The sequence below is a fragment of the Hemicordylus capensis genome, chromosome 6 (assembly GCF_027244095.1).
Source record: "Hemicordylus capensis ecotype Gifberg chromosome 6, rHemCap1.1.pri, whole genome shotgun sequence".
NCBI lineage: Eukaryota > Metazoa > Chordata > Lepidosauria > Squamata > Cordylidae > Hemicordylus > Hemicordylus capensis.
The window spans coordinates 112,973,630-112,993,246 of record NC_069662.1 but is presented as its reverse complement, the minus strand read 5'-3'; positions in this window follow the sequence as shown (position 1 = coordinate 112,993,246).

Genomic DNA, 19,617 nt, shown 5'->3' with positions numbered 1-19,617 from the left:
ACTGTACTTCAGGGGGGAAAACCCAGATAGAGTTAGACATTGTTACACTAGAAACTCATATCCATTTATGTAGTCCTACCAAAGCAACTGTTAGAAAGCCTTTTTCCTCCAGTAACAGGTGGAGATAGTTTCATTGTGAAATCTATTGTGCATCAGAATTTTACATCTTTCAGGTACCAAGCATATGTTTCTCACTTAGCTGCAATTGCTCAGAATTCCGCCTCTTAAAGAAATGTTGTATGTATTTCCACAAGAATGCTGGTAAAAAGCTATGGCTGGGTCTTCTAAGAACCAGCCATATTGCAACAAAAGGAACATAATATCTTGATGAAGTCACCAGAAATGTGAAACTATGTGATTAAAAAGAAGTCCTCTCTAGTGGAAACAGGGATTTGGCGAACTTTAGAAAGTTGTTGGGTCATGTTTTGCCATTCCGAATTTGTATAGATAACAATTTTCACCTATGATATTTTTCTCTGAAGTTCTTTGTCTCTGAGTTCCTTGAAAATGTTAATTCAGTAAAACATAAAAAATAGCACCATTCTGCATTTAGAGACAGCAAAGGCTGTTGCTTCAATTTCCTTTATGTGCTCTCCACATTCCACTGAATTCCTTATACAGATTACATTATTTGCCACATATGGGTATATATAGTAGTTTCTGTCCTTAGAGCAGGAGATCCAGCTGCTGTCCTAATAAGGTTGATAAATAATAACTTATTTTTGGATAGATAGATAGATAGTATGATTTGTCTGGAAATGAATGGTATGATGTTCACCAATCATTCAACTAGCCAAGATGGTATAATGAATAAGGTGTTGGACTTGGATTGGGGAAAATTAGATTTGAGTCCTCCTTCCTGACCCATGAAGCTCATTGGGTAACCTTGGTCAAATCAACATTTCTCAACCTAAATTACCTCATGTGGTTGTTGTGAGGATAAAATGAGATAATCCTATGTATGCATTGAAAGAAATAAACAAAGAAACATATCAGCATTGCATACACACAGGGACCTGGCCTGAATTCCTTATAAGTTTTAGGTGTGATCCACCCTTGCTTGTATTCTCTCTGACTGCCATGGCAGTCATGGTTTACAGCCTAATCCTCTCTATAAAAAGCCAATGGCTAAGATGTGCCTATGTGTATACTTTCAGGACTAGATGGCAGGTGATATCCTGACTGACACTGGCTTTCACACTGAGCAAAGGCACAGAGATGTTAGAAATTGCATTATTATGCTGTTATGCAGAAGTTTAAAACGTATGAGGCATGCAAGCTACAAACATAACACAAGTAGCTAACACAGAAGCTTTGCACTTGCAAAACATCCCTGTCCCAGCGCAAATTTATTCAGGATGTTGGTCACTGTTTGGTAGGGTTACATTGCATTTTTATTACTATTTCAAGTGTTCTGAGTTTTAACACATACACAACATTTGATTATTTTCCCCACTTATGGTAGCCCACATCAGCTTTTTTTGTACCCCCTGCCCCTGCCTCTGTCTCCCCTTGAACACAATTTATACAAAGCACTTGGACAACAGACACAAATGGGATGTATATGACAAGTAAAAGGAGGTCGAAACAGACTGGAGGAGAGCAGAGTTAAAGGAGGTATATGAATGAGTGGGTGGGGGCACATAAGTAGGGTAATATTGGAATAGTCATGTAGCATTTCACTGAGATCTATGCAGTTCAAGGAATGGGACCTAATGGTAGGTTTTGTGTTTTTTAAAATTTATTTATTGTTCAATGTATATACCACCTTTCATTAAATGTATCCCAAGGCAGTTTACATTCCATAAAATCACATTAACATATTGAAATCAATTAAGACCATACAAAACACCCCAAAGCAACAGCCGCAAAACAAAAACAGAGCGTCTGGAAGTAGAGGCTGGCAACCCCTAAAGGGTTAAAAAAACCCTCAACAAATAATAGAATTTTCAGATGTTTTTAAAAAGCAGACACAGATGCCAGAAAATGGACACCCACTGGGAGGGCATTCTAGAGCCAGGAGGCAACAACAGAGAAGGCCCTGACCTGTGTGCATGACAATTGAGCTTCCCTCAATGTTGGCACATGGAGCAAAGCCCCCTCCGATGGCCTTGTTGGATGGGCAGAAACCCTTGGGAGCAGGTGGTCCTTCAGCTATCCAGGGCCTAAACTATTAAGGTCTTTAAAGGTAATAACCAGCACCTTGAATTGGATCCAGAAACAAAGTGGCAGTCAGTGCAGTTCTTTCAAAATAAGTTTAATATGTTCAGAATGGGGGATTCCAGATAGAATTCTAGCCACTGCATGCTGCACCAATGGAAGTTCCTGAATATTCTTCAAAAGCAGCCACACATAAAGTGCACTGCAGTAATCCAGCCATGACACGACTAAGGAATGGGTAACTGTGGCCAGATCTGCCTTCTCGAAAAAGGGAAGCAGCTGGTGTATGTACTATGAGAATTTGCTGTGAATATCCGGTTTTTTTTTTGCCAGTAGGCTTTTTGTATGATCGAAACTGCAGAGCCTATTGACCACACCTTTAAATAAGAACAGCCGTGCTGGAGCAGGCCCAAGGCCCATCTAGTCCAGCATCCTGTTTCGCACAGTGGCCCACCAGATGCCGCTGGAAGCCTACAGGCAGGAGTTGAGGGCATGCCCTCTCTCCTGCTGTTACTCCCCTGCAACTGGTACTCAGAGGCATCCTGCCTTTGAGGCTGCCTTTGAGGCTGGTCTATAGCCCTCCGAGTTTAAAGTTTCAAAGTTCAAATGTTTAATCAAAGACTTGAGGCATATAGGATGGTAAAATGTAGCAAAAGACACATGCAAGGTAAATACATGGCAAAAGATACATAAAAATACAAACATAAACTAAAAATGTTAAATATGTGGCATTTGAAGCTACTATTAAGAGTGATGTGGGTTAATAATAATAAAGCTTACCCACTGAATGGATCTAAAAGTTAATCAATACCCCTAAGAGAAATCATATTTACCCTTCAGGCAGCTTGTGATATTTTCAGGCTTCTCCAAAAGAAATGGGAACAAACTAAGCAAAAAATTAGCTATTTAGTGAGTATATCAGAATATGAGTTGCACAGCTGAAGCACATATACTTTAGAATACTTAAGACTTAATAAGAATGATAGTTATGAAGGTGAGAATGGGAGAGAAAGAAAATAGTTTCTGAGAGAAGAAACATTTTGGACTGGGAGTGGGAGAGAGAGGGAGGGAGAGAGGGAGGATGTGTAAGAAGGGAAAAATAAAATAAGTGAACAAAGAGAAAAATTCCCTGTTTTCAGGGTGACTTTTCCTTTTATACCTCAAAAGTCACACTTTTTGTCTGTCTTTTCAGACTCTTGATTGGTTTCCACCTGTTGCACCCCAAATTCTCATAGACTATTTAGGCTCTTCATCTCCATAGTTATTAGAAATCTAATATTTTGTGTTGATCATGGCAGCCTGGATTCCATCAGCAATCAAATTCCCACCTTTGACAGAGCTTGTTTACTCCCCCAGTTCATTGCTACTATCAGGCATTGTGATTCTTATTCTTCATTCCGCAACAAGGTACCACGAACTTGACATACATTCCATTACTTGTAAACCTTGATGATTTATCTGCTGCCTTCAGGGGCAGATTAACGTCTTTGCCGCCCATAGGCAAAGAGGATTTTGCCGCTGCAGTGAGGGGGCGCACATGAGGGGAAATCCCCCCTTTTTACTCTAAATATCGCCACTGCCGTGGCAGGATGGAGTGAGGTCGGTAGCTGCCTGCGGGGGGGGGGGGGGGTTTGAGGAGGGAAGAATGCCCCCTTTTCTTTACTTTTTAAAATACCAGGAGCAGCAGTGGCCTGTCTCTGGCCCTGTCACCGTCTTGTAACCCATGAGCTGCATCACCTGGCTCATGGGCTCCACCTCCGAAGCCCAGAAAGCTCCACCCCCAGTCTTTTCAGGCAGGCATTTGCTGCTTGAACAGCATTTATTTCCCTTTCTCTCCCTCCAGCAAGAGAGAGAGCCCAGGCCACACCCCCTTTGCATGTGACATCACCAGTAAAGGGGGCGTGGCTCAAGCTCCAAAGCCCAGTGAGCTCCTCTCCCCCTCGCATTTCAGGTGAACCATGCTGAACATGCAAATGGCTGCATTCTGCTTTTATGCCATCTTTAAATTACCCTTTTGTAAATGTTTCCATAAATATCTATTTTTACTTTTTTGTATGCTCAGTACATTATTTGAATGGATTCAATAGGACAGATTTGGTTTCTCATGCAATGTTACTGGACTGTCCACAACCTTTTGCAAACTGAGTTGGACCCTTTGGCTGTATTCAGATGACCTTCCAAACCATGAGGTGAACCTTGTTTTCCTGTGTTCCAGTCTCGCTTTCTCCAATGACTGTAATGCATATTTATATACCATTTTCCAACAAATATTCTCAAAGCAGTTTAGACAGAGAAAATAAAATTAAAAAGATGGTTCTCCAGCAACAAAGGACTCACAGTCTAAAAAGAAACACAAGGTAAACACCAGTAACAACCACTGGAGGGATGTTGTGCTTAGGTAGAGTTGTTGCCAACCTCATGTGCAAGCAGAGAAGATTAGAAGCTTATACTTCTTATTAGTGAATATCTATCATTTGCCCAGGATCTAGGATCCTGCACCAGGATCAAACCACACCTTGATCCTGGCTTGTGGGCAAATTATGGTTTGAGCATACAAGAATGTGTTACATTCAGACAAAGCAGTAAATGATGGTTACCACTAACTGGAAATGGAAAATTCTAATTCATGGCTCACTACTGCTTGTCCTCCACTTTTCGATTTCGAGGATCATCTGAATGTGGCCAGCTGGGTATTGCCATTGATTTATCAAAGACATAGCCTGATCATATGCATCTTTACTCAGAAGTAAGGTTCACTGTGTTCAGCTGGGCTCACTCCCAAGTTAGCGTGGATAGGATTGTGGCCATAGATCTGTAGTCTGACCCCATCTCTGATCTTATGAAAGAAATTTTTGCTTAACATAACTATGACTGGCTTTAATAGGAGTATATAGAACACACACACTTGTTCTGCCACTGTTGCACTCATTCTATATTGTTTTAAGTGACACAAAGAAAGCCTCTGTGCAATAGTTATTTCCTTATTAAGAGCATGCTATGATGTATAAATATGTGATATAGAAAGGAACATTCAAGTTTTCTATTTATGAGAAGGCCAGCTTCCTAGAGTGTTTTATTATTAGAAATAAAAATGGGAAAGGGGAATCTCCACAGCTACGATAAGCACAAACATGGGTATCTGAAGACAGCTGAAAATGAACTAGAATTTCCAGTGGGAAAACCAGGCATTGGGGTACATTTAAAAGGCCATGCCCTCTCACCCCTGTTCTAAATACACTGATAGCTGCAGAGAACTGTTTGGTTTGGATAAAGAATAGATTCAAGGAGCTAAACATGTCAGAATTATCCAGTGCACTGTTATAATGATGTTTATGGGGCTGTCAATGGGAATATGCTAACAATTTTATTTTGATTGGTTGTAATGTTAACAGGTATGTGCTTTTGTTTTTCTTTCTATTTTCAACTGGATTGGGAGGAAGAAGATTTAAGTACAGAATGAATATTTGACCTGAAACAGGCTGAGTTGGGACAAAAGGTTTTCCTAACTTTTATTGTGCTATGCTTAACTATTTCAACACACAAAAGCTTTGTTTTTCAAGTTAAGCAGGTCTCTGCTCATTCTGGGTGTCTGTAAGCAATCTAGGGTCTTTTACATCTTATCAGTGGAGACGGAAGTTTGTGCTATTAATGCCTGCTAAAAGCTCAAAAATAGACTGTGATGTTTTAAGTGTGTGAGTAATAAATGTGTGGAGTATCTACTGTTCCCTATCCCTATTCGCTATCTTTCTTTACACCCCTACACCTTTCCTTCTGTCACAAAATAATTTCCTTTCTTCTCCACTGTCCAAAACATTGTTCCAACAATGGCCTGTTCCTCACATTGCAATCCCCATGTGTGAGAAAATGTCTTCATATTGCTGGCTGTGAATTCATGCAGCAGCCATAAGACATGAAAAATTGTGTGGATGGCTCTGATCTCATGGAAACTCTTCACACGTGCCAGCAATTGCCAAGAATGCATGAAATGAGCATTACATTTTGACCTCAATCCAGATAAAGTTAGCTGCATCTATGTTTCGTTGTAATCAGTGAGGCGCTTCACATGACCCGTGCCAAGTGCCTTACTGGGCTCTGTGGGGAGAGTGGACTTAGCCCACTCTCCCTGCAGACAATCATGCCCGCAGCCCTGGGCGACCAGATCGGCCGCCCACACGTCTACTGGCTCCATAATGGAGCCGGTGGGGGCTGCAGGGATAGGGGGCCGCCTAGCCCCCGGAAGTTCTAGGATGAAGTTTGGATAGACCCCCCAGGGCCAGGAGGGTTGTTTTAGTCTTCCGGCGGGGGTCTTCTCATTTGTTACACAGTACACAATCAACTAAATGGTGTTAGTGGAGAGCTTACTCCACTAACCTTGTTTAAGGGCTTAGTTTTGGTAGTTTGCTGCTGGGAGCCACGTGACTCCCATGGAAGCAGACGACCAGGAGAGATTGGGCTAGGCTCCCTTAGCCCGATCTCTCCTGGTCGTGGGAATAGCTTCTATGAGTCTTAAGTTAGCCATGGCAAAGTTATTCCATTAATGCCAGTTTAGACCACCTTTGTCTGGAATGAGACACCTTAGTAAAGTCAATGCTTTCCATTATAAAATAAGAAACCTAGGTCTAATTTCCCTGCAATATGACACATGCACTGTATCATTCACTGTGGGGCAATCCTATACACTCTTACTTGGAAGTAAGCCCCAGAATGTTAATGGAGCTCACTTCTGCATAAATATGCACAGGATTGGATTGTTTAGAACATAAGAACAGCCCTGCTGGATCAGGCCCAAGGCCCATCTAGTCCAGGATCCTGTTTCGCAGTAGCCCGCAAGATGCCGCTGGAAGCCTACAGGCAGGAGTTGAGGGCATGCCCTCTCTCCTGCTGTTACTCCACTGCAACTGGTACTCAGAGGCATCCTGCCTTTGAGGTTGGAGGTGGCCCACAGCCTTCCGACTAGTAGCCATTGATAGACCTCTCCTCCATGAAGTGTGTTATAAAAAATAATGCACAGCAAAATATACATTCAGAAATATCTTCTATTCACTTCAAAATAGACATTCACAGGGAAGGGAAGGAATTACCAAACTTCTTGGAGTTTTTATTTTGTCCTTTTTACTGACCATTGGTCTCAATACCCTTGTACTCTGTGTTTTTCCCTTTACTCACGTGATTCTAAGAACATCCGTTGTCTCTTGCTACTCTGAACATCCTGTAGCAGTTCAGCTCCTTTGCAGTAGACTGTGATCACCTTCTCAGAGCACATGTGATACCCCAAAGCAGTTGCCAGTTTCTGCCCCATACATCAACTCCTTCCTCATTTTGGCTGGCAGTTGCCAATGCTGCACGGCAATTTCCAGTTATTTATTCAGCTTTAACCCTATTGTAAACAACCTTGCCAGGAATGTGCAGCAATTCCATTGGGGCGAGCCATTTTTCTGAAATAACCTGAAAGTGAAGGGATACTGGCAGCAGTTAATAGAGAAAAGACTCCATGTTGCATTCAGCCCACATTGCTTTATTGTGTAAGCTTCACCTTTCATATCTCTCAGCCTTTGTTGTGCTTATTTTTAGTATTTTCTTTCAGGATTTTAAAGTCACAGTTTATTATTTCCCACCATTGAATGCTGGTCTGCTGTCAGACATAATGTCCATATCACCCTCTACCTGGGATTTTTGGTATAGTAAATTGAATAAGATCCCAGCAAACTAGGCTTGATTGTATTAGTAACATTGGAATTCTCTTGTAGGAAACCTATGTTCATGAGGAATTTGCTTAAGCCTTTCATAAGTTGCATCTTGCAGTAGATTGTGTGCTGGACAACATGTATCTTTCCACTGAACCAAAAGTGCTGTTCACTGTACAGAACGCCCATCATTTTAATACAAATGAATCACCTTGTTTGAGTTACTTTGGGACTCAAAGAGATTAACAGAAGCTTGACTGTAGGAAATGGTGCAATTTGAGTGTCTGTTAGACAACACATAACGTTCTATGGAGAGGATCAGGTTAGTAGCTCAGGACCATATGGAAGTCAAACATTCTAGATATGTGCACCACGTCAGCCAATTAACTCAGGTGGCTGAGCATGGTTGGGCAAGGTGGTTGAGTGGCTAGTGGCCTCTCAGCTCCAGACAGTTTTGAATAGTGCAGATTATCTAGACCCATTTCAAACTGGCTTTCATGTGGGCTATGGGGTTGAGACTGCCTTGGCCGGCCTGATGGATAATCTCCAACTGGTTATCGACAGAGGGAGTGTGACTCTGCTGATCCTTTTGGATCTCTCTGTGGCTTTTGATACCATCGACCATGGTATCCTTCTGGATCGCCTGAGAGAAGTAGGATTGGGAATAGCTTCTATGAGTCTTAAGTTAGCCATGGCAAAGTTATTCCATTAATGCCAGTTTAGACCACCTTTTACAGTGGTTCTGCTCCTACCTCTCTGGCAGATTCCAGATGGTGTCACTTGGAGACTGTTGCTCCTCTAAGTGAGAACTGGTGTGGAGTCCCACAAGGCTCCATACTGTCTCCAATGCTTTTTAACATCTACATGAAACTGCGGGGAGAGATCATCAGGATGTTTGGTGCTGGCTGTTATCAATATACTGATGACAACCAGATTTACTTCTCCATGCCAACCTCATCAGGAAATGGCATATCTTCCCTAAGTGCTTGCCTGGAGGCAGTAATGGGCTAGATGAGCGATAACAAACTGAAGTTGAATCCAAATAAGATGGAGGAACTGACTGGGGGGTGGGGGGCAGGACCCAAGAGATAGTTTGGATCTGTCTGTTCTGGCTGGGGTTATACTCCCCCTGAAAGATCAGGTACGTAGCTTGGGAGTGCTCCTGGACCCCAAGCTCTCCTTGGTTTTTCAGGTTGAGGTGGTGGCCAGGAGCACTTTTTATCAGCTTCTGGGGAACCTGCTCCACAAGAGTGGCCATGGAAGCAGCAGGGTCTTGGGCGGGAAGACCTGTCCTAGACTGCTTGCTCTTGGACTTCGATGCCTCCTTGAGCCCAAGTGCATCCTGCACCACCAGGTTTATAGTGTGTGCTGCACAAGCAGTGTACACACTGTTAGTCTGCTTGGCTGCCTTACTAATGTTGGTTGCGTTGTTGGTGACCATGAAGCCTCAGCAGAGGCTGGGTTCCCTGGATAGCCAATCCCCAACCTGCCAGTCCATGGCTGCCGCCAAATCATCCGACTTGTGGTCTGTGTCCATTGCCTCCATATGCAACACTGCCCAGGAAGGCCTGCCTGCATGGGAGGAGATGGATACAGCTCCAGCAGAGCCGGATGTCCCCTCACCCTCATGCGCCCACCAGTAGGCTGTCAGTGACATGAAGGCAGTGTGCAGCCTGCTGCGGCTTGTCCATAGATCTGCAGTGAAGTGCACACTGGTGCTGGGACTGGCTGCATGCAACTGGGCCAGAACAGCAGCCTTACACACACGGTACAGGGTGGGCACCACCCTCCTACTGAGGGTCGTGCATTAGGGGATTTTGTACTCTGGGGTTAGCAGCTGGAGCAGCTGGCGGAAGCCGACATTGTTCACAATATTGAAAGGTTCATCATCCAAAGCAATAATCTCTCCAATGGCCTGGGTTATGAGATGCGGCTTTGGGCAATCAGACAGCACCCACCGCCCAGCCAACCTTTCCTGCCTAGGAGCAGGAGCCGCTGACTGCTTGCCACTAGTCGAGGAACTTGGTCTATTGCCGGTGCCAGCAGAGGTCAGGATGAATGGGTGATGCCACCGCAGGTTCAGCAGCAGACCAAACGTGCTAAAGTGTTTAGGGTTCTTGCCCTTACTGACAAGTGCCTTGCAGTGGGTGCAGGCAGCATGGCTGGGATCACCAGAGCAGAGCTCAAAGTGTTCCCAGACCACACTGCCACCAGGCTCTCCTGCGACACATGGCCATTTGGCTGTTGGCGCTTTTGCTGGTTCCTTCTGGGGCACGCCAAAGCACCGCCCTCAGAGCTAGCCGGGGGCACAGAGAGGACAGAAGAGGCTTCCTCCTGGGCCTCCTTGGACACAACCTTTGGGCCACCCCCACCCCCAAGGGACCGGCGGGGAGGGCGGAAGGTGGGTCTGGCTGGATTTGCAGACATCTCCAGCTCCACATGTGCCATGGGAAGAAATTCTTCTCTCCTGGCAGGGGAGGCCCCCCCCACCTGACTCCTGCCCGGTTGCAGGCCCTGGCATAGGGTGAGGCAGACTAGGTAAGTCCAGCCTGTGTCCTGAAACATGGGCAGGGGAGACTTAGGGAGTAGGCCCCTGTGACCCCCACTGCCATGAGCAGCAAACAGCTTTCCCAAGCCCCTACCTGGCAACCCACCCCCCCCGGGTGCCTTTCACCCCTCACAGCCATCTCTACTGGGTCTTCTTTTTAAAACCCTCCCTGACTTTATGAAAAAGAATTTATTGGGAAAGAACTGGGGGCCTGGGGTGGGGTGAGTGAGAGTGTCTCAGGGTAGAAGGGCCAAGAACAGAGGCTGGTACTTCTGCAGTGCCAATGGGTTGTGGTGGCACTGCTGCCTCTGCCTTTAAGGCTGGGGTGGCGCTCCAGCTGGAATGCCCCACTCACAGTGGTTGCAGTGGGGGCAAGCCTGTAGGCTGCTGGGCTAGAACAGAAACATGAGAGAACTGATAGCCAGAGATATGGAATGGGCACAGAAGAGACCACTGGGGGATGGATGGATGGGGGTGGGGCAGCCCTTTTAAAAACGCAGACACACAAAGTGTGTGTGTGCTGCCAACAGGCCTAGGCTGCCGGGGAGAGAATGTGTAAACACAAACAACAGCACTATGGGGAATGGAGGACAGGCTTTCTAAAGAACTGCAAAAAATTATTTGGAGGCGAGAAAAAGAGGGTTATTGATTAAAACAAAACAAAACACAGGGTTGGCTACGCTTGCTACTACTTCTAATAATGTTTGTAACTGAGACCTGGGTGAGGGAAGGCGAGACAGTCACCCTTACTGAATTAACCCCGCCTGGGTTTAAAGTTCTTCATCAGTCACAGGCCAGGGTTCTGGGGTGGGTGGGTGGGGTCGCTGCCCTTATCCGAGAAGATTATTCTTATAGTGAACTCCCTGCCCCCGAGATCCCAGGAGTTGACTGTGTGGGTTTAAAGTGGGATGTTGCCGAGAGTCTAGCTATCTGGTTGGTGTACTGACCACCTAATGCACTGCCAGAGGCTTTGCACAGTCTGATGGAGGCGGTAGTGGGGGTGGGCTCTGAAGTACCTGAGGCTTTTAGTTCTTGGTGATTTCAGTGTTTACGTCGATGATCCGGTCTCTACTCAGGCACAGGAGTTAGTGTCAGCTATGTCATCCTTGGGACTCTCGTAATTTGTTACAGGTCCTGCCCATCAATTGGGTCACACCTTGGATCTGATTTTTGGGATGGGGTTAGAGGTGTGTCCGTTTTCAACTGAGAGGGTGCCATGGTGAGACCTTTATACCTTGAAAGCATGGTTGGGGGTCACACCACTGCACCGTTCAAAGGAAAGGCAGGTCTATGTTCGCCCGAGGAGATTAATGGACCCGTTAAAATTGCAGCACACTTTACGGGATCCGATGCCCCTTGATGATTTGCTAGTTGCCGACTGGAATAGCCGGCTTTCTGAGGCTATTGATACGATCGCACCGCAGCATCTTTTGAAACGTCCCCGGAACCCAGCTCCGTGGTATACCCCGGAGTTGAGGGAGATGAAACGGCATCTCAGACAATTAGAGCGGGGCTGGAAGAGAACCCAGGACGAAATGATGAGAACATATTATAGATCATTTATGAGGTCCTATGAGGTAGCAGTGAGGAACGTGAAGAAAGAGGTTTTTTGGGCCGCTTTCGCATCTGCAAGCTCACGGCCAGCTAAAGTATTTGAGATAGTTCGATCTCTGACAAATTTTTCTGTTACAGATCATGAAGTTAGAGAATTGGGTATTGGCTGTGAGGTTTTAAAGGGCTTTTTTGCGGACAAAATCTTGTTGCTCCACCGAGACCTCCCACTTACTTCTGATGCAATTGAGGAATTGGAGGCTCCATGGTCGTCCACCGGGCCAATTTTGGAGAATTTTAATCAACTTTTGAAGGCCGATGTAGAAAATATTTTGACAGCTATGAGGCCTCACACATGTTCTCTAGATCTTTGCCCCTTCTGGTTCATGAAGGCCGCCCGGGAGGGGTTGCAGAACTCCCTTGGGAATATTAACAATATTTCCCTGGAGACGGGGATTTTCCCAGGAGAGCTGAAGGAGGGATTGGTTAGGCCACTTTTGAAGAAGCCATCGTTGGATGCCTCAGAGCCAGCTAACTACCACCCGGTATCAAATTTGCTTTTTTTAACTAAAGTGATAGAGCGAGCGGTAGCAGTACAGCTTCAGACGTTTTTGGAGGATGCAGCAGTTCTCGGTCCCTTCCAGTCTGGGTTTTGGCCTGGGCGTGGGGTCAAAATGGTCCTTGTTGCCCTGGCTAATGATCTCCGTCACCAGCTTGATAAGGGAGGGTCGGCGCTGCTGTTGCTGTTAGAGTTCACAGCAGCGTTCGACACTGTGGACCATGATATTCTGATCCACCGCATAGCTGATGCTGGGATTCGAGGCATGGCCTTGTTGTGGCTGTGTTTTTTCCTACAAGACCAGGGATATAGGGTGGCAATGGGTGGTGAGAGGTCTTCACGTCATGTATTAAGATGTGGCGTCCCCCAGGGGGCTATTCTCTCATCCTTGCTGTTCAATATTTAGATGCGGCCTTTAGCAAATTTGGTGAGGAGTTTTGGGCTAGGGTGCCATCAATATGCCTATGACACCCAGCTTTTTCTGCTGATATATGGCAGGGCCGAGGACACCATAGCTCAGCTGACCAGGTGCTTGGAGACGGTCATAGACTGGCTGAAGCAAAGTCGTCTACGGCTTAATCCAGATAAGACTGAAGTTCTGTGGCTGGGCCCGAAGAGGTAAGGGCGGAGTTTCCAATTACTGACCCTCGATGGTGCTTGTTTGATACCTCAGCCTACAGTCAAGAGTCTGGGTGTGATTCTTGATGCCTCTTTGAATATGGAGACTCAGATCATGGAGGTCGCTCGAAAGGCCTTTTTTCAGTTACACCAAATACGGCGACTAGCCCCTTATCTGTCCCCTCCGGATTTGGCCACTGTGATCCATGTGACGGTCACTTCTACTGTAGGTTAGATTATTGCTACTCACTTTATGTGGGGTTGCCATTGCGCCTAACGGAGATTGCAACTGGTGCAGAATGCAGCGGCCAAGGTCCTTACTAAGGCGCCTTGGCAAGCACATGCTACACCTTTGCTCATTCAACTGCACTGGTTGCTGATTGAGTCTCGGGTTAGGTTTAAGATATTAACTTTAACATTTAAAGCCCTACACGATATGGGCCCTCCATACTTCCAGGACCGCCTTGTTCAATATGTCCCTCACCGGGTCCTGAGATCGCCCACAAGTAATACCTTAGTGATCCCGGACCCTAGGGATGTTAAACTGCAATCAACGAGAGCCAGGGCCTTCTCAGTGGTGGCCCCGTCTCTATGGAATGGTCTCCTGGATAATATCAGAGCTCTCCATGATTTGTTGGCTTTCCGTAAGGCATGCAAGATGGAAAAGTTCCGTTGGGTGTTCGGTCACTGAGATAGCTGGTCGTAGAGTGATCTGGTAATCCATAGTTATTATGTCTTGTAATGAGTACTGTATGGGGTTGTGGTTATAATGTTACAGTATTTATGTTGTATTTTATAGAACTGTATTGCTTTGTATGTTATTGTTTGTAAGCCGCCCTGAGTCCTATGGGAGTAGGGTGACATATAAATATAAATAAATAAATAAATAAATAAATAAATAAAGCAAGCTGGTGATAGTCGTACTAGCTAAGGGGGCATATATTCAGCCAAATACTTGCTGGGTGACTTTGGGCCAGTCACTTCTCTCTCAGCCTAACCTACTTCATAGGGTTGTTGTAAGGAGAAACTTAAGTATGTAGTACACACTGCTCTGGGCTCCTTGGAGGAAGAGCGGGATATAAAATGTAAAAAACCCAAACAAATAAAAACAAACTCTAGAGAGACTCATGACGAGCCCTATTCAATCTTTTTCTCAGTAGCAGACAACTTTTTAAAATCCAGTTAAACAGTAAAGCAGAAACCTTCCTCCAAATAGGAGAGAAAAGCCAAGAGAAGTACAGAAGTCAAAAGATGTGTGAGTGTATGATTTGGGGTGTGTGTGTGTGTGTGTGTGTGTGTGTGAGAAAATAAATGGGTACTTGCTCAGTCTAGGTCTTGTCATATGCATTGGGTCCAGGAGTCCACTTCTGCAGGAATGCTCCTCAGTCTTGATTCTTCAGATGGGATAGAAGCCCGAAAATTGTGGAAAATCTTTATGGGGGTAGCTGACTGCTTCTGGCTGGCCACAGGGGCCAGCGCTGAACACTCCTGGTGGTGCTGGAGGCTGCTATAAGGCAGGCGGGATTGATTCTCTCTCAGCAGCAGGAAGAATGGTGGAAAAGCAGAAAGGATCCCCTTTCTCTTCCAACTCTCCTTGTTTTTAAAAAATGGAAAACTGGCTCTTCTCTCCAAAGTCTCTAAGAAGACTGAAAAATGGAGAGAATCCACACCAGGAATGGCACAGGCAGGCTAGTTGGCAAGCAAGGCTGGCACCAGCAGCAAAGGGCAGTGAGGCTGAACACCAATGGAAGCAGAGCGCAGAGCTCTCTCTTCTCCCACACAAGGCAGCAGAAAGGACAAAATGGAGACGGGCCATTCTTTAAATACTTCTCTGATGTTCCTTGCCCTCTACACCTCCACCTGGCCAATGGTGGTCAGTCTGGGTCAAATTTTAGCCAAGTAAGGCATCCTACAGATCGGCACTCCTACCCCTCTAATATTACAACCCAAGCTTGACCCTTCATCTACCTCCCCCTGGCCAATAGGGGTCAATTGCGGTCATTCAGGGGCCAAAATAGGCACTTGCATTAACCAATGGGAAGGCTGGAAAGGTGGGAAATTCAAACTGGTGTCAAAGACAGAGGGAGAGATCGCAACTGGCAAGACTGATTGAGAGATCGCAAAGTGGCAAAACAGAGCTCCGAAATACCCGAAATCCAAAACGTTTGGAGCCGAAATAGGGGCGATTCGATTGGGGGGTGGATTTTTTCGGATGTGAGAGGGGGCAGTTTGTTTTGTTAACAAAATGGCAGTTTCAGGCACGGATCGTTTTGGGAACGGATCATTTCTATCATCCCTACTCTTAATTAGGACTTTAGCTAAATTATTTCCAGTAGGTCTCATAGTTATATCAGCCATGATTGATTGCATTTGCCTTACTAAACCTTTGCCTTCTGTATCCCCAGTTTACCCTTAATAAAGCCTTTGAACTATATTCCTGTCTCCTTGTTTTTCCAACACGTCAAAACTTACTCAAATTGATACTGCTCCCCAAGCCAAGCTAATTTCCCCAAGTCAAACCAAAAGCATAGTTGAGGTGTGTAGCCAGCACCTCAGGTCAGTTCTGGTAACACAGTGCTGAACCCTGAGAGATTTCCTCCTTGTGATTTAGAACTCTGGAAGCTCAGGGTTCTAAATCACATGGAGGAGGAGTCCCTGGGTTCAGTGTTGCCCTGCTCAGATAAACGCAAAAACTAGGCATGCCAAGGACATGGCAATGAAGCATATTGATGCCAAGAGATGTGGCTAGCTGGAGTGCTCCTGTTCCTGCTCTGTCCTGGTACAATGTGTCCAGGATTGTGATGCCTGAAGAGGGCTAGGACTTCTTATCAATTTGTAAGTATAGTTATTCATGCATTATGTGCAGCTCATGTAGATTTTGTACATTTTGTCAGTTCTACATTTTTGAGGTGTCACGTACTCAAAAAAGTACTGTGTTGACTTTTAAATTGAAGGTGTGCAGAGTCATTCACACAAATGTGCATACATGTATAACATAATATATGACAATACCCTTATTGTTTGTGTAAAACAGAAGAAGGCAAAGCAGGGACTATTTGTAGCCAGAACACAAAGCATAGGAACAATAGGAACATAGGAAACTGCCATATAATGAGTCAGACCATTGGTCTATCTAGCTCAGTATTGTCTTCACAGACTGGCAGCGGCTTCTCCAAGGTTGGAGGCAGGAATCTCTCTCAGCCCTATCTTGAAGAAGCCAAGGAAAGGAGGGAACTTGAAACCTTCTGCTCTTCCCAGAGTGGCTTCATCCTCTGAGGGGAATATCTTGCAGTGCTCACACATCAAGTCTCCCATTCAGATGCAACCAGGGCAGACCCTGCTTAGCTATGGGGACAAGTCATGCTTGCTACCACAAGACCAGCTCTCCTCCCTAAGCAGAACACAGGAAGCTGTCAAGATGAGGACTTCCAGGTCAGAGGTCATGTGTTCTAGACAGACTTCATCCCTAAGAACTCTCATTTTCTAAATTAATCACTGGTACAGCAAAGTTTTCACCAAGTTAGTATTTTGAGCCATACTTCTAGCTGTCATGGTTGATGATGTATTCTTGTTTTTAGTAATCCTTCAGTAAAAGTCAAGCTAAACCCCACTATATGCTGTGTTTTAGACTGCTAAAGATGCCATAGTGCCAGTTTTCATTATTATTTATGCTAAACACTTCAAGAATATTTCTTGCTTATACAAAGGTCTTCAAGAACTTCAATGATTTATGAAGCAAATAGGTTTCCTGGATGTCTGTGAAACACCACTGATGGATTTGGCATATGCAGTAGTAAGCACCCATTACGGCACCTAGAACACAGAATCTAACCTGTTTTTTTGTTCCATTAACAAGTTGTGAAAAAATCATGATGGTGCTTTTAGCTGTAAAACATTTTAGAGTGTAATCTGTTTTTAGAAGATTAATTCTGTCCAAAATACCATGGCAAATGATAAACAACTTAAAGGAGACAGAGAATCTATCAGCATTCCCCTTTAAAGGAGTCTGGCAGTACACAGAGTGTTACATCTCATAACAAGAAGATTGTTTTACTCTGTAAAAAATGAGAAAGGAGAGGAAAGGACTCCCACAGCTAAACAGTGGCCTTGCCAGAGTTTCTTCCATCATAAGGGGTCTATTTTAACCTCTTTGGTCTAGTTTAATATCATTTCTAGAGCTACAGTTAAAGCTTTCTGTAGTTTTTCATTATAACTTGACATTCTTGAAGAAAATCACAAGCACTGCAAAGATGCACACCCAGTTCTAATAGTGATCAGAGTTGGAGAGCAAGGATGTCTCACAACCTACCTCTGGTCACAGCCCAGAGACACGGCCTTCCTCATTGTCTAGCAAGTCATCATATTTGTGATAGGAACATAGGAAACTGCCATATACTGAGTCAGACCATTGGTTCATACAGCTCAGTATTGCCTACACAGACTGGCAGCAGCTTTTCCAAGGTTGCAGGCAGGAGTCTCTCTCAGCCCTATCTTAGAGATGCCAGGGAGGGAACTTGGAACATTCAGCTCTTCCCAGAACGGTCCCATCCCCTAAGGGGAGTATCTTAACATAAGAACAGCCCTGCTGGATCAGGCCCAAGGCCCATCTAGTCCAGCATCCTGTTTCGCCCAGTGGCCCACCAGATGCCGCTGGAAGCCACAGACAGGAGTTGAGGGCATGCCCTCTCACCTGCCATTACTCCCCTACAATGCTTACATGCAGTTTTCCATTCAAATGCAAACCAGGGCAGGCCCTGCTTAGCAATACAGACAATTCATGATATGTTTCCCAGACTATGGGAAACACCTATATCGGGCAGCAGCGATATAGGAAGATGCTGAAAGGCATCATCTCATACTGTGAGGGAAATGGCAATGGTCAAACTCCTCTTGTATTCTGCCAAAGACAACCACAGGGCTCTGTGGTCACCAGGAGTCGACACCAACTCGACGGCACACTTTACCTTTTACCACAAGACCAGTTTTCCTCCCTAATGATATTATGGTAGTACCACTTTAAGAATTTAAGTTAGATTTAGGAGGGAAACATCCTGTTATGTAAAGGGAGTGGAGGTAACAGTCAGTCTTTGGTAGAAGTACTAGTTAGCCTCAGGACTCTAAGAGAGTTGTATAGTTGTATGTGTAGTTTGGAAACTATAACAATAAATAATCTGTAAATAACTTAAACACCCTTGCCTGGTTGTTCAGAGAAATAACACAATGTTGCTTCACTTTGAGGTGCTTTGCAACATGAATCTATTACTGGAAAGTGCTAACACTGTGCATTGCTCTCCATTCCCCATAGGGCTGTGCCAGGTGGGGTTGCCAGCTTTTTAATTAGCCCTTGCTCTTGTGCTTTAAACAGTATCTAGATCTGCAAATAGTAGGAAGCAATAACACTTATTTCTGTGACTGGTTAGACTTCACCCGATGGATTCTGCAGATCAAAGGGTTTTTAAATGCACAAGAGCAGGCCAAGGCATTTTTAAAAACCAGTTGGCAACTTTAGCACCAATTCAGGCAAGTTGCTGAATGAAATGATATGGTTTGGCTGGTCCCCCTCCCCACCATTGGTGCAACAGCCTGCACAGCAGGTCTGTGTGCAAAGATCAGTTTCCAGAGGTGCATGATTGTTTCTGGATCAGGTCGAATACAGATTTGAAAATATAATCTATAGGAAACCCTGGTTCCTTTTCTTCCGGTACAAATACACAGCAAAAGGTCTTCCTGGATTCACCTTAGGTTTTGTCTCCTTGTACTTATCACTGAAATAAAGGACACAGGCACACACAAGGGGAGGACAGAGGGGAAGAAAACAACAGAGAGGCCATACATTCTCTTAATTGTGTAAGAAACAAGATGACAACAAGAAGGTTTGAAGCTTCTTTGTTCTGTAGAAAATGCTTTCAGTGATCTATGCAGGACTTAATTCCTTTCATGTATATTTAATATTCTATCATGAAGCACAGTACTTCATGGCTACGGAAGCTTACATAGTTTTCAAACTACAACATGCATACATAACTCAACTCACTATCGTCAAACTCACATGCAAGATAAAAGTTCATGTATAAAACAACCTGTTTTCTACTGTCTGCAGGCCAGATTTTCCCATGCCTTTTATACTGGAGATCTTATCTTTGAAAATCCATATAAGTTGCCTGGTTGTGATTTGTGTATTTGTTTGTTTATGTATTTATTTATTTGTTGCTTTTGAGACTATAGTGATGTGATACTTTAGAAAAATGTGTGCCTCTTTAAAGGTCATATCAAGGTCACATTGACTGGAAAACTGCCACCCAATCATTTCAGGGAAGCATTCTAGGAAATCTGTATGGTGTAGCTACAGAACAGTGGGAAGCATACCTCAATCAATAGCTCATGTACAATCCACTGTAATAACTGTAAAGAGTGCAATGATTAACACACAGTTAATATTTGAATTTGTGTTTCCTTGCTGTCCTGCTTTGTGATTCCAACAAAATTTAATCTATATA